At 38.0% G+C, this 16,142-nt stretch overlaps 1 protein-coding gene across 15 annotated transcripts in view; it reads right to left on the reverse strand.

The window, feature by feature from the left end:
- The window catches only part of QTMAN (queuosine-tRNA mannosyltransferase), a 406,065-nt gene that overhangs the window by 119,126 nt on the left and 270,797 nt on the right, over positions 1–16,142 (reverse strand). The window lies entirely within an intron of this gene.

A 16,142-nucleotide genomic window follows, 5' to 3' on the forward strand; every position in this document is an offset into this window, starting at 1 on the left:
GGTAAAATGGAGAGGATGATATCTACATTATAAGAATTACTGTTAGTATATTTTGTATCAAATAAAGTCATAGATATTAATAACCCAGTACAGAATGTGGCACACAGTAACCACTGAATAAACACTAGGTTTTTAATATTAGCGCTATTATTAAGAATAAACCCTGGCCGAAAGGAAAAAATTCATCCAAAAGAAAAAGATTTGCTCCAAGTGGAGAGCCATGTACATTACAAAGATTGTAATATCTGTCTTGTAGGTTATAAACCCAAGGGTGAAGGCACTTTGGAGAAAAGAGTAAAAATGGTGGTGATATTTATCTATATACATATTTCTTCTTGGAAGTGCACTCCAGACTACCAGGCCAGGTAGAGGACATGGTTTGGTAACAGAAACTACAAAACAGGCACAGAAGTAACATAAAGCCGTGGTGGGGGCCTTCAACCATGAGGACACCATCTGGAAGGCTTGCTTGGCAAAAACACAACATTGGATAAATTCTTGACTCACTCTGCTAAGAGTTTAAGCTCTAAAAAGGCAGATGAAGCAAGTAGGGAAACTACTTTTCTGGACTTAAATCAGACAATTAGAGATGGAGGGGTGAGTAGGGGATGTGGAAATGATCAGGAACATGAAAGAGAGCGGCCACTTAGCATCATGAAACTCTTAGCAACAGAGGAAAAATATGGAGAGTAAATAGAATTTGGTATATGGTTAGGTTGGAGAAATATTTCACAAATCTGCGAACAGATAGGTGTTATCCTGTGGCAACAACGGTGTGGGCAGTGGGGGCTGAGTGCAGACACGTGCATGCAGAACAAAGCTGGGAAGAGTAGGTCCTCAGATCCCTGGGGTTCTTAGTCAGGGAGTGTCTTCTGCTGCGTGTTCTCTGTTCAAGAGGGTAGCATTGGGGAGAGTGGATATACTGAGGAAATCTCATTTTGGATCTTTCTAAGGTAAACTGCATGAACAATGCGAGCTGTCCCCTTGGATAAAGGACCATTAAGACAGCCGCCAATGAAAGATTCTAGGATTATGTTTTTAATCTCTCGCTAAGTTAGAACAGAGGCCTGGACATAGCAATGCAAGTCCAGCTTCCAGGCTTTAGATGACCGTGCCCCAGCAAGGCTAGGAGTTTTATCTACATGCACACACACCACTGCCCAGCCCCCTCCCACTGTGTTATGGTTTGACGGCCTCGTGTGCGAGCCTCTAAGCTCCAGGGATGATTCTACCCTGCTCACTCCTGTAGTGTGGCCGCTGGCACTGAAACAGTTAACAGTTTTCAGTTGCTGTTCAGAGACTAGTTAGTGGTCTGTGTCTTAGGCCATCCTTTTTTAGTTAAGGTTGCAAGACAATGAGAGATGCTGGTTGCTGGATGCCACACTCGGTCTTGGATCCCATCTCCAGTCCATTTCCTCAGGAAATTCTACTTGAAAATGGAAACGTTTCCTATTAGTTTAACTGCGCTTGCTGAGGATCCTCATTCCACCCTACCAAAAGTACCACGCTTCATTTTTAAGTGGAGTTCACTTAAACTCAGTGTTGTTCTCCGGGTTCCTCTTTGTCCTTTAAATTACCTGGTGCCTGAGCCTCTGTTTTGTTTTGTTCTGTTTCATTTTTGTTTGAAGGGGAGGGGGTTGGAAATGACCACTTCAGTGACAGCCCGAAACAAATTCCCTTTTCTTGAGGCTGGTCTCTCAAGTACTTTCCCAACGTTCACTGACAAGGAAATTTATTCATTCTGATGTATAGCTGAGCCATAGCCTCTAGTCATCTGTAATAACAGATAGCACTACAACCCTCAATAGAAACGGTTTTTAAGCTTCACTATAACAAAAATATTCTGTGCTTCTTGAAAGCACACATGAAATAACTTTCATTTCCTTATTCAACAGATTATATACCTTAAAAGAGCATTACATTTTAATCACTGTTACAATTTAAATTTATAAAAAGGCTATAGTTATTTTATAATAAGAAACAATCACCAGTGAGTATCTATATGTCAAATGCAAAGAACATAATGGTTATCAATTCACAAGGGAACTTAATTTAAGTTAACATTTGACAGATGTTTAGAACCTTTGAGGCACGTATCTGTCAAGTTTCAAAGAGACCAATAATAATGGTGTAAGAAAAGTTTAAACATTTTCTTCATCACAACAGTTTTGAGAGAAGTATCAGCTTATAATCTGGTTAGAAATATTCCTCAAAAAAAATAAAATATCAGATCAATTTAATTAGAGAATATTTACTCTGAAAATTCAGATCCTTTTCCATCCATTCCAGAAAGTTTAATGTAGGTTTGCTAAATGAAGCTGCAAAGAAATGGGCATTTGAAAGCAAAGGGGACTCCCTAAATCACCTGGCCCTTCTTTATTTTGCTGCATCTTTGTATTAAACTAATACCAGGATACCAGAGCATGTAATTTCCTGGTTAGTGGAAATCCCTCTAATCAGAATATTTAGAATTGCTGTCTCCTTTAACTGGACTCCTTTTGTATTGTATACAACGCAGAGGGAAATGCTATCATAACACTTCAATAGTTAAGTGACTTTATGAGAAAAATAGTTCCAAATGTTTCCTAAAACCCTCCAAACCGCACCAAAGAACATTATCGTAATATTATGTTTCCCCATTGCCTCCATTATTTAAACTTGCCTCTCCTGAAATGATACTTGGATGAGAAACTTAGGTTTATGTAATGTATAAATTGTTTCAAAAGGAAAAGCCTTGGCTGCATAATTATTATATATGTAGACATGCCAGATAATTTAATGTTTCCAATAGCTTTTCTTTATTAATTGACAAAAGAGTACACTTAACGCTTTTGGTTACTAGAGCTTTTGGGAGAACTTATTTTTTTGTGTCTCTAACCTAAGCTATCCAAATAGGCATTGTATAATTCTCTTAAATTCAGTCCTGAACACAAACAAAAACATCATAAATAACTATATATTTCATCTAAAAGCTAGATTTTGGCATAGTACGTATAACCCACATACACTGTATGTCATGTACCAAAGTAGCATAACAACACATTTCAGGAAGTCCGGCATCAAAAAGCACCTTGATGGCAAGTTAACCTCAGATTCGGTTATGATGCTCCCTCTGCAACTGTAAGCTGCCCATTTGAAGCACTTTTGCAACAGGCTTTCTGGGGGGTAATTACAATTATGTATATTGTTCAAAACACAGCCTCGAAGTAGAAACAGCCCAAATGCTCATCAATAAATAAATGAATAAATGAATGGTAGCACAGACATACCATGAAATATTATTCAGCCATAAAAAGGAATGAAGTACTGATACACGACGGCAGGTGGATGAACTCCGAAAACATTATGCTAACGGAAAGTAGCCAGACACAAAAGTCATATGTGGTTTGATTTCACCTGTAGGAAGAGATCAGTCCATAGAGATGGAACACAGACTGGTGGTTGCCAGGGCCGGGGCAAGGGAAGTAGGGGGAGAGCGAGCTTAACCGGCGAAGGGGTTTTTCTTTGGTGATGGAAATGTTCCAGAACTAGACAGAAGTGGTGGTGGCACATTTGGGAATGGCCTAACTGCCAATGAGCTGTTCACCCGAAAATGGATATATTTTATATCAATTTCATCCCAACATGTTCTTGCAAAAAATCGAGTAGAAAATATTTATGGTCTACCCTTCCGGGCCGACTGGAACATGAGCGGCACGGGCACTTTCTGTGTGCGGGTGTCCCCTCACCCTTCACTAAAGGCTGACTTGTCTCCAGGTCTAGGAGGCAGTGTGCACCCAAAGCAGAGAGAGCTGGGGGTGGCAGCACACGTGTCACACCAGCCCGAAGAAGATGCTCAGGGCTGTGGGGGCAGGGACAGAAAACAAACAAACAAATGCCCAGGGCCTCTCCCTTCTGTTTTAAACGTTGAAGAACAACCCTTCTGAAATTTTACATACGATATTCCACAGACACATGTTTCAGACAGCCATCTCAGAATGTAATCTAACACTCATCAATGACTAAGGAAAACAATTTTCTACTTTATTATCAAACCTTTTTAGACATATGTAATGCATTCGGGCAAAAAGAGAAAAGGATTCCGGAATTTTGGCAATTTGATAAATTGGATATAGAAATCTCCTTAGAACAACTCAATGGTTCAGTTCTCATTAAAAGCCTTTCTGTAACACAACGCTTCAATTGCTAGACGACTTTGTAAGAAAAATATGCCACTGCTTCCATTTCGTAAAGAGTATGGACTTGAAATTAGAAGCACTTGGCTCAAATCTCAACTCTGCCACTGTGTGACCTTGGTAAAAAAAAAAAAAAAATGGTCTCTCTGAGCCTCAGTTTCTTTAATACGAGAATGTAGATGATGCCTTCACGTTTGTGAGTTCAATTATAATGGCTATGCTTGACACATGGCAAGTGCTCAAGAAATATATTTTCGTAACTTTACCTGCTTCTTTCCCCAGTAAAAAACATTTATTCATAATCATTCATTGTTGTGAACATCATATAAACTCTATAACCAAGAACGGTTATACTGTGATAGGAGTTTCTCCTCTATACTTCGAGACATTTCACAGCATTTGATAATACATATAAATTGAGGAGTGCAGAGGGAGACAGAGAATTAGAAAGCAAACAGTTTGGAAAATGTCCTTAAAAGATTTTGTGCATGGGTAAGTTCAGAGTCCAAGAGTTATTCCCCATAGTTATGGTGACATAGCTATGACACAGTTATGGTGACACAGAGGACGAGCAACATATCCCATCCCAGGGAGACAGAAAGCCTGACAATCTGTAAGTAGGTATTAGTTCTACAAATGCTTTGCTTCTCCAATAGTTTAGAAACAAGAATGTAACTCTCTCTATACCCACAGAACATTTAAAAACATGAGATAAAGTTCTGTTTCCTTTTAAGCAATTTAGCCATTCCTGGGTACTTTTATGAAAGTAAGAAGCAACTGCAGAGTACCCAATATTGTGTGTGATGGAACATTCAAAAATAATTCAGAGAATACTGTTCATGCTCTCTGAGGAACTTACAGTGTGGGGGACAACAACAGCAATGAGACTTGAAAACTACAGACTTTCATAAAGGCTTGAAAAATGATTCCTATTTTTTCCTGTGGATTTACCACACAAACAGTTTTAATCTGATACTATATAGGAAATTTAACATGGATTCTATTTTATTTTATTTTTTAAGATTTTATTTATTTATTTGACAGAGAGAGAGACAGCCAGCGAGAGAGGGAACACAGGCAGGGGGAGTGGGAGAGGAAGAAGCAGGATCTCAGCTGGAGATGCCTGATGTGGGGCTCGACCCCAGGACTCTGGGATCACGCCCTGAGCCAAAGGCAGACCCTTAACAACTGAGCCACCCAAGCGCCCCTAACATGGATTTTAAACCTCAATAGGAATGAAATATAAATTAAATTAAAAATAAGGAATGGTGTGTGGATTTTGTTTTATTATTATTTTTTTGAGATTTTATTTATTTATTTGACAGAGATAGAGACAGCCAGCGAGAGAGGGAACACAGCAGGCGGAGTGGGAGAGGAAGAAGCCAGCTCCCAGCAGAGGAGCCTGATGTGGGGCTCGATCCCATAATGCTGGGATCATGCCCTGAGCTGAAGGCAGATGCTTAATGACTGAGCCACCCAGGCACCCCAGATTTTGTTTTATTTTTAAAAAGAGTATGAAGGAGCCTAAGATGGAGGGAAAGAGACCATTTTTGTGATAAACACAACATGTAAAAGAATATTTGTTTTTACTTACTTAGTGTGAAAAACCATCCTTCTCCCTGGCACTCATGTAACTTTTGACTTTGGTGACTACACAATTAAAATTTTTATGGAACCACAGAATTGAGATTGGAGAGGAACCAGAGAAATCATTTAATTTTACTCCCTCATTTTTAAGGTGGGGGGCCAAAGGTCTAAAAAGCACCTTTTTCCAAAGTGTGTTCTAGAAAATACTAGTTCCTCAGGATTTTAGTAAATGCTCTATGAGTTAAAAAATCATCATCATCATCATCATCATCATTATCTGTGGTTAAATATTAAGTTTTGGAAATATTAGATTAAATAAAGGTTTGATTAAATAAAGTTAGACAGATTTATTTATTTCAGGGGTTCTCAGACTTGAATACGAATGTGCTTTGTGACTACTTACAGGGAGATAAAGTGTGCAGAGCTGCCCCCTTCATCCCCCTTCTTTTTCTAGAGAAAGGAGCACTTCATGGAACTACATGTATGAAAACACATTTTAGGGAACACTACTCTAAGAAAATTTAACTCAAAGATACAACTATGTGAGCTTTGACTCTGTCAAGGGATTAGAACCATGTCTTTAGGCTTCTGGGCTAGGGAGTCTTCTACTATCATCATTCTGATACCCCGCCCTAAAAGAGTAAAAACAAGTCTTAGGTTGCCTCTGAATAAACATATTTGGCAAGCTGTATTCTGTGGTAAGTTCTTTATTTTGTTCAATAATGGAAAATGCAAATGCATTTTCTGAGAAATATTCACAAATCAAAGAAGCCATTTGCTTATAGACCTGGGGAGTAATGCTACCATGTCCTTGGTATCATCCCATATAGCCACAAACTTGTCCCAACTTCTGCCTGGGTCACTCCTTATTTTCAAATGGAGGTTTACAGGGACCAGAAAGGCAAAGGAGCTGTAACATCCATTTCCAATACACTGATCAGCACTGGCCTTGGCTTTCTTAAACTTCTTTCAATTGACATTTTTTTTTTTTTTAAGTTGACCCAGGAGGCTGAGTCTTAGAAGCTTGTACTTTGGAAACCATTTGATGTAATGTCATTGAAGCTATTCATATGCTTCTGGAAAACTATGGATGACTTGCTGAGAACCTGGTCTGCCTTAAGAAATGTATGCCATTAAGAGTGATAAAAATAGGGGGTACGTATTCTCAATAGCTATAGCAAAGGCATACGCAAGAATACATCCCCTTTGCTTCCATGGACTTCTTTTTTTCTTTAAATATTCCACAAAAAAAGGGAATAAAAGTTGACTTTTGGAATACTTTTAAATTTTTCTTAAAGTTCAAAGCAGAAAATGCCCCGTATTCACTTTCAACTTTACATGCTTGTGTGTACAAATGAGCATGCGTATGTATTTGGCAGCAATAATAACTGTACCACACTCAGGACACAGCAAATCCTCATGACTCTTGTTTTAAAGAAACTGTGACCTCATGATTGTTCTACTTCATTATCACTTGTTTCTGCGTGAGTTAATTTGCACTTGATGTTGTTCATTTATTTCACTAGACTTATGCCACTTTCTAAAAGAAGAAAACAATATTTTTTTTTGTTTTTTTTTGTTTGCCCTCCTCTCATCTACTGTATACACTAAGAGCATCTATGCCAGTGAGCTTACATGTCACTAAGACCCTAAAAGTTCATGGTCGTAAAGATAAGAGGATCTTGTAGTCAGGTGTCAGAAAATCCAATAACTGGAATGAAAGAAAAGAAACAGAAAGAAAGATGGGATGTAGCAAAATAAGAGTCTATGAGGAAAGAAGCTTAAGTAGGTGAAAGTCTAGAATCCCAAGGGTGGGGGACTGACAAGGGAGACTTCAAAGAAAGGACTCAGTTATCAGATGTTGGGAAAAACTCAAACCCCAAATACTGACACACCTGTCAGTGGCTCAAAGCTCCTTAACCAACACAGAAAATGCAGGGCATGACTCTCAGACAGTGAGACCGATTTACCATTATTTTTCATTTTGCTAAAAGAAATAAACTGAAATGACTTTTCTCTTCCAAAATGTACTCCAATTAGGTTGATATCATTGGAAACATGTGAGGACGTTTTCAGTCTTTGGAGGTGGTCACATACTTTTTTCTTCCATTCAATCATTCATTCATTGACTATGCCAGGTACTGTCACTGCCCTTGGGAATTTCACAATCCATTATAATAAATATGCTCAAAATTACTAAATTTGGGGGCTGAGGCATTTTAACTCATAACCAGAAGTTAGAGTTCAAAAGCGACTAACTGTGATGACTAAGTTGAGTAATATCTTAGGTCACAATAAGTAATAAAGCCAGTTTTCCTGAGTAGTTCCTAAACTATTAGTGGAGGAGATTTCCCAAAATATTTTAAGAAATAACGTCAGTACTGAAATAATTGTAGTTTTGTGAGAGCACAGTTTGAAGACTAATGCTTGCTCATCTGAATGAATAATTTAAGAGAAAAATATTCTGTATATCTGCCATATACAAATAGTGTACAATACAGTTTCTGAATGAAGCTGTTTAAATCATAACCCATGCTGTTAGGACACTTACGTCCCAGTAGAAAATAGTTACAGTGAACCACAATATAAGACAGACGCTAAGCACCATATCTGTTCTTATCCAGCAAATCTCATTAGTGTCTTCTATTTGGCACTGTTCTGTGGATACGGTGATAAACAAAATGTGGCCGTGACTGCAAGGAGTTCACAATTTAGTGAAGTAAATAAAAGAGGTGAAAAGGAGAACTTTGGTGTTGTGCAATAAGGGCTAGGATTGGAGTGGGTCCAGAGCTTGCTGGAGCATGGAATTCATTTAGAGGAGGCTTCTTAGGGGCTCTACAGGATAAATGAGAGTGAGCCCCGGAGGGAAGGGAGGATGCATTTCAGGCAGATGAGGGAATATGGGGAGGTGGAGGCAAGGGAGAGAAGGACCTGTCTCGGAGTTTGGTTCCCCAGGGCAGGATTTGTGTGTGTATGGGGAGATGGGACGAGAGTGCTGGGAGAGAAGAGACTGGAAGATAATCACGAAAGCCCCATAATACGACCTGCTATGGAGTGTGGCTTTTGTTGAGAAGTCACAAATGACTCTCTTGTGAGTTGCTAGAGGAGATGCTTTGTGGTTGGTATGTTTGCTGCAGGGAAACGTTCAACAGTATATGAATGACATTTCATGATAGGCCTGCTGGATGGAGAGAAAAAAGAAACTAAGGGCTAGGCTGCATACAGGCACTGGAGTCAGTATTAGACAAAGTACAGAGGAGAGAAGTCAGTCCAGCTTGAAGAAGGGACAGGGGTAAGAAAGAAGTGAGATAAGATGACACTGTGTAAAGCCTTCAGGGCAGAGGACATGCTCAGGAGCATAAATGTTCCTCCATCAGCCAATGGGAGAGCTTGAACCTGGATGAACAGAAAATAGCAGCATCATTTACAGGAAAAACAAAACAAAACAAAATACGAACAAACAATGATTGCAAAAGCAGAGACAAAAAGAGGAAGAGAGGCTAGTCTTAGAAAGAACATGAAGAGTTCAGTTTTGGTCTTGTATCATGGATTCATCATAACTCGTAAGATCATAAGTACTGAAAAGAAAACTTGAACTTATCATCTTTTGGTGAGTCTTGCATGGCCTGACAGTTTGCAAAAAAAAAAAGTCACCTGTCCACTAAAAGATCTATTCAAGACACCAAAGAGTTTCATAAACATATCACAATGGCTAACTTGGGTTTAGAACTTCTAGGCACAGAGAGTCACCCTAATCTAAGCCTTTTTAGGTCACCTGAAAAAGCATCTGTCTCCCCTACCCCTCTTATTTCTCTGATGGGAAATATCTGAACATCTCATTCATTCATTTTTGAAATGACCAGTTTGGAGTAGTTCATTTCTATCCTGAGTCGAGTCTTTGAAGTGTGTCAGTATGTATGTGTGTGAATACACGTATGTTCAACCAAGTAGAAGATGAGTAAAGTCTCATTAGAAAATATGCAATAAACAGGCTTTTTCTGAAAGGTAAAGCTCTTATGCCAGCATCTTTTTGTTGTTACTTTCTCGCTAACTAACCAATAGTCCTAAATCATCTACTTTGTTATCAGTTACCAGAGAAGCAAATCACTTGAGAGGGGTTGCTTAAAATTAATTGAACTTGCCTTGATTTTTGTAGATGGTATAAAGCCACATTTATACAGCACTATCTGGAATGACACTGCTTCAGGAAAAAGGACAATGGCTATGCAAACCTTTTAGTGTACACTATCTGTCAAATCTGTGAACTGAACCCCAGCACCATATCAGTTTTGTTAGAGCAGTGGTATTTGCTAAATTATAGCAGGAGACTGGCTTTTTAATATTTTTTTCCTTTTGGATACTCAGATCAAAAGAAAAGTGTACACTTTATTTTTAATCTCATTACTTCACATGAGCCCAGACAGAACATCAAAGACAAGGTATGCAGGTTTAACCATTAGCACCAACATAATCCAAAGTTGAAAATCTCTTCCAGATAGCTACCTCACTGTGAAATAGAGCACATTTGCGTTATTCAGCATCAGTGTTACTCTGTGTGTTTTAATTTCACTGTACTTAACAAGAAAAAATATCCAAGCCATGTGATTTTGCCTTCCAGCATCAAGCAGAAGTTTGTAGGACAATCTAATATTGTTAGAATAAATGCAATTCACATCTACTTTTTTTTTTAAGTTGGCTCAGATGTCCATCTCAATTTCATAAGAGGGAAGAAAGTGAATGAAATGCAGTTGCAAATCGTATTTGAGGAGGGCAATGCTTCTCCACATCTGAAGTCTATTGAAAGCTCATGAGTAAGAACTTGGGGAACAAATCTTTTCTGTTCAAAAGATGTGTCAGTGGAGAAATTCTCAGAAAATAGCACACAATTCATCAGAAATCACGCATTTCTTTTCCAAACTAGATAATAAAAGAAAGTTGCTGTTGAATTCTTTCCAAGGGGAACTAAATATAAGTATATAAAATAATTCATAAAGGTTTTGCATTAGAAAATGTACCATAAACAGTGCAGAGAGATTTAAAAAAAAAAAAACACTGAACAACTAGATATCTGGGCACCAACCATCAGATTGTACAATGGCGAAGTAACTGGCACAGATGTACTGGTGTATAGCCCTGGCTTCAAAAGTGTCCACAATTGTTAGAACAAATGAAGCGGACTTTGTGCAAATATGTGGTGGTTGACCTGAGATTTCCCAGTAACATATTATCATCATCATACCAGCAAGAGCAAATGTTCATGAAGCTTCTAGCACTTGTAGTGTCCTATTTCAAATCTCTGAGGATACGAAGAGGTATATATGTATGGGGATGGCACCTATGCCTTCATGATTCATTCACAGGGGAGACAGATTGTGGTGTATATCTAAATACATACAATTAACCAATCACAAAGCATCCCACGCTTAGTGCTAAAGAGGGGCAACAAAAGTCAGAGAAATTCTGAAGAGGAAGATCTAGCTCAGGACTAAGAAAAAATGAAGTTATCTCATGGAGAAGGGAGAAGCTGGATGTAGAGTTTACGAAAGAATGGTATGATCTCAGATAAGAACTGAGAAGAAAAAAGGGCATTTCAGGAAAAATAGAACTGAATGCCTACTACCAAAAGTGTGTGTGTGTGTGTGTGTGTGTGTGTGTGTGTGTGAAATCAAATTACTCTTAATTTAATCTTCTCAGCACTTGTCTTTTACTCTTAATATACCAGTGAGGAAATTGAGGCTCAGGGAGATTTAATAATTTATAAGCATGCATTTATTAAGTGGTAGATTCAAGATCTGAATCCACTTCTAGTCCATGTAGAGCTCACGCTCTTTCCACAATACAATAGTACGACCAGAAAGTAGAAGGCTAGGAGTACAATGCAAAGGTAGAGAGAAATGTGGATGATACACTTGGAGAAGCACGAATGTATCCACTGGAGTTCATGGAGGGGGAAAGTGAGAGATGGGTCAGGCAGGGAGGGAATGTATGGCTTCAGGTGGCAGGCCAAGAAATGTGACTTTCACTTGTAGGCAGCAGAAACTAAAAATTTTAACGTAATGGGCCTGAACTGGGCAATGTTTTAAAAAGGTTAGTTTAGCCATAGTGCATAGGAAACCTTAGACGTGGAGCAAAAGGTAAGCAGTTAAGGCTAGAAGCAGAGCAAAGTATATGGAAGAAGTTACACTCCTCAGCCGTTATTATGATAGTTCCAACAAGAACTGAAGAGAGAGCCAGCTGTGAGACACTTTCTAACCAGTTATGATACACCATAACTGCTGATTTCACAACTTTGAAATCACCAAATCTAACCTAGTATGAACCATAAAGTTAAACAAGAATAGCTAGAGGAGACCATCTCCTGAACATGGAAATGAAGGGCTGTCCTCTGTAAGTACACATGGAGAATCATACCCAATCTCTATGACCCCGCTCCCCGTGCCTGACTTCAACAGGCAACTGAAGGGCATTATCAAGTCAAAGCATTTAAAGACCCCGGACCAATGGACTTGATATTGAAAAATGAGAAATGATACCAACATCATCAGACCAAAAGCCTCTGTTAATTTTATTGATACATGGCAGTTTCATATATAGACAGAATAAAATATTAGCTAAACAAGAAATGGTAAAAGTTAACAAACTAAGGATTGTTTTTCGTTATTGTTTTTTTGTTGTTTTCTATTATGATTCTTTGTTGAAGGGTAGATAGGTATGATTCACTATTGTATCAAAAATCTGTTTCTACTCTAACAGCAGAGTTAAATTAGATGAAACATAAAAAGACTGTATAATATGACACAGCATACTGTAAGAAGAAAAGCCACCCAGAGAGCTTCAATGGCTCTTCAGCTTTGAGGTAAGTGAGCCTGAGTCTTTTTAAAACCTGACAAGATCATATAATATAGAAAAGTAAGTAGAAAAAGCTAAAGAGAGAAGGTATTTCTTAAAAGCTGTCCAATTAACTCTCATTAAATTAAATATTATTGAAAACAGTCAACTCTTAGGTCCTCCATCATAATTAGGGCAAGAGAGAAAGAGAAAGATACAAGGCAGGGCGGGGGTGTGTGTGTGTGTGAATAGACAGAAAGGAACTTTCATATATTCACTTTCTTTTGAGGAATGTAACACTCCTTTTGAAAACACTCTGAAATACACCACTATCTATTATTTAATATATGTCTTGTCTGTCTGCATGTTTCTCTCTGTGAGCAGATTAATCACAGAGGTAGCCTCTCTCATCAGGATTTTGAATCAAAAGTTGAGATCGTCTGGAAAAAGAGATGTTCAAAAACCAGGACTGATATGAGTGACTTGAGAGAAGAGATCCATCCTGAAAGCACTACACAAAGGCAGTGAGGAGGTCTATAGCCAGAACGAGGGCAAAGGTGGGACTCGTGAAATCCACAAAGTCTTTCTTTTCTATGCTAAGTTATAAGCCACCCACAGTACTTATATCAATGTTGAGTTCACCTTCCTGAAATTCATGATGAAATCATCATGCAAAGATTTTTTTTTTAAGATTTATTTATTTGAGAGAGAGAGAGAGAGCATACATGTGAGGGGGAGGGGGCAGACGGAGAGGCAGAGAGAGAATATTCAAGCAGACTCTGTGCTGAGTGTGGAGGCCAACATGAGACTCAATCCCAGGACCCTGAGATCATGACCTGAGTTGAAATCAAGAGTTAGGTGCTTAACTGACTAAGCCACCCAGGTGCCCCATCATGCAAAGATTTTAGAATCCTACAAATGTCTCTAATTTGGGATAGAATTTATATGATTTGAAGATTTCTAAAATGCCAATTGGATTCTATTCCCCGTTGGATAGAGTAGTTTTCTGACAACTGCTGCCACCGTCATCTCTATATTCTATGAGTTCATGTAAATTTCCAGCTTGATTTTTTGTCATATATTCGATATGTATTTCGTTATAAAAATTAAAGATAATTATGAAGAGAGTTAAATGTTCAGGAAACTATGTATGGAGTATTGATCACCTGCAATTATCTGGCTTATGTATATTATCATAGTTAATTGAACACTAAAGTGGCTTTCTGTTATTCTATATAGTAAGATTGAGATTTTTGTTCTCCATTTGTGAAATCATTCACCTGTTTGTGCCAAACTATCTTTCTTGGTAGACAGACAATGAGGTGCTTAATCCTTCTATTCAAAGCATGGTATGATAGCACTTAAGATAAAAAGAAAAAAATTAACTACTTAACTGAAAATTGCAGATCTTGGGAGACTTCAAGGATTTTAACGACAAGACATGTCAGGATTCCTTTTGCATAGATACTACACTATCTCTATAAATGCCTGAACAAATATCCATATTCAGAGGAGAAAGCAAGCAGTTATATCAGTTTAACATGCTTTGTAAATTAACTATGACAGCAACATGTGCAAGTGGGTATTTGCTGCTATTGAATAACATTTTATGGTAGCACCATTCCAGAATTGTTTATTATTATTATCATTATTACTATTATATAACTATCATCATAAGAAAGAGATCATTAAAGGGAAATTGACATTTGCTTTTCATCTTGAAAACATATTTCACATTCTTGAACTTAACCTGGTGTGCCATCAAGAGATGGAAAGCCAATCCGTTATCACTCACTCAACAATGCAAAGCAATTTTAACTTGTGGAAAGTTATCTCTTAACTATTAAGGGAAATACCAAATCATTCTATGCCATTGGATTAATTCTTGGGAAGTTCATTGAGTCTTTGAAGAATGAAATAGGCTGATGTTTCAGACCAGATGATAGAATGCTATTTCTCACATTGGTTTGAAATCTATTTTAACACAGTGAAGACATGAAGTATGTATTAAATGCCCAGTGGATGCCTCATCAGATTAGTTGCTGAAAAGGAATAATACAAGGGCCCCAGGGAGTCAATAAACTAATGTGGAGCTGGATGTACATACCTCAAACAGCTAGGGAGTAACATAATACATTATGTAGCCAAGTGACGAACTGAATGATTAATATACGTGGACTCTAGGAATTTGGAGCAGAGAAAGAATAACGGAGGATGGTTACATGCCAAATGTAGAAAATGGGCCTTCTTCTTCCTTCCTTTCCTTTCAAATATTCAGTCACTGCACAAATATTTGTTGAACTCTTACTATATGTTAGGAGCAGTGGCAAACAAGGTAGAGAGAGTCCTGTGTTGTCTACAGGCTACTTGAGGGTAGTGGAGCTATGTGGAGGGTCAGTAATCTCTTAATTACAAAATAAATGATTATAACTAAGGTTATTAAGAAATTAATTAAATTTCTACAGAGAATATAAATGCAGCTTTAAAGTAGATCATGGGAAATGTTATGCTTCTTTAAAATAAATAGCCCCAAGTCCCATGATTTAACTTTATTTCATTAGTTGTTGACTGTGATGCCAGTTTAATGGTATAAAGGAGTGGCATGATCTCCTGGTTCCCTTCGTTTAAGCCCTTCTACTGGCACATCCACACCATCCCCAACCCCTGTTGCCCTCTGCACGTGGGTGCTTGCCTGCACCCACCGCCCCCCCCCCCCACCGCCCACAGAGTTCTTCCCTGTGATATACATTTTCACATCGGAACATCTACTCTGTAACTCATAGTTAAAGTGATGGAGTAGCTAAATCTTCAGAAGAACGTGAAGAGACAGTTTGCCTACTGGTGTTAGCATTTGCTGTAGCTATTCCTGGCACTGGGCAACACATGTTTTTAATAAACTTGTAAAAACAGTGTATATCTAGCTGTAAATATGTTTTGCTTGGTAATGTAGGCTGAATATAATGATTAGATTGACAGTTGTTGGGTTTTTCCCCCTCTAAAAAATCACAGTAAGATACAAAGAGAAATGGTTTGAATGATGAGGCCCAAGACAGTATCATGATACCAACACTGTGTTGATAATTATTGTTTATGACAACAGTCAATTTACAGTAAAAACATGCTGCTGTTTTCCTTGTTCACAGCATTACACGTTTTGTTTAGTCTCTTAGAAATATCCAGCTCCATGTGAAGTAGCCTGTATCTATAATTAGAACTAGGCCACACAATCAGATGCCTGTCAATATTGTGGTAAGCAGCTAAAAAATAGAATAAAGTTTGAAGATACTGATACATGATTTGGAGAAATTATTCTTTAAAGTAAAATATTCACTTTGATTTTCCACGTTATCAATACAATGCAATGGCCACAAAAAGATATGCAAAGAATTGGTAAAAATATATACATAATAACTAAAATAATAAGTCATCTACTAATAGGACATTAACTATCTGTGAGTTAAATCCAAACTTGGCATAATGTCATTTAAAAACTTCGCACAGATATTCAATAGAAACTTTATGAGATTTTAAACTTCATTTTGTAGGACGAAA

The sequence above is a fragment of the Ursus americanus genome, chromosome 1 (assembly GCF_024610735.1).
Source record: "Ursus americanus isolate L20-20 chromosome 1, mUrsAme1.1.p, whole genome shotgun sequence".
NCBI lineage: Eukaryota > Metazoa > Chordata > Mammalia > Carnivora > Ursidae > Ursus > Ursus americanus.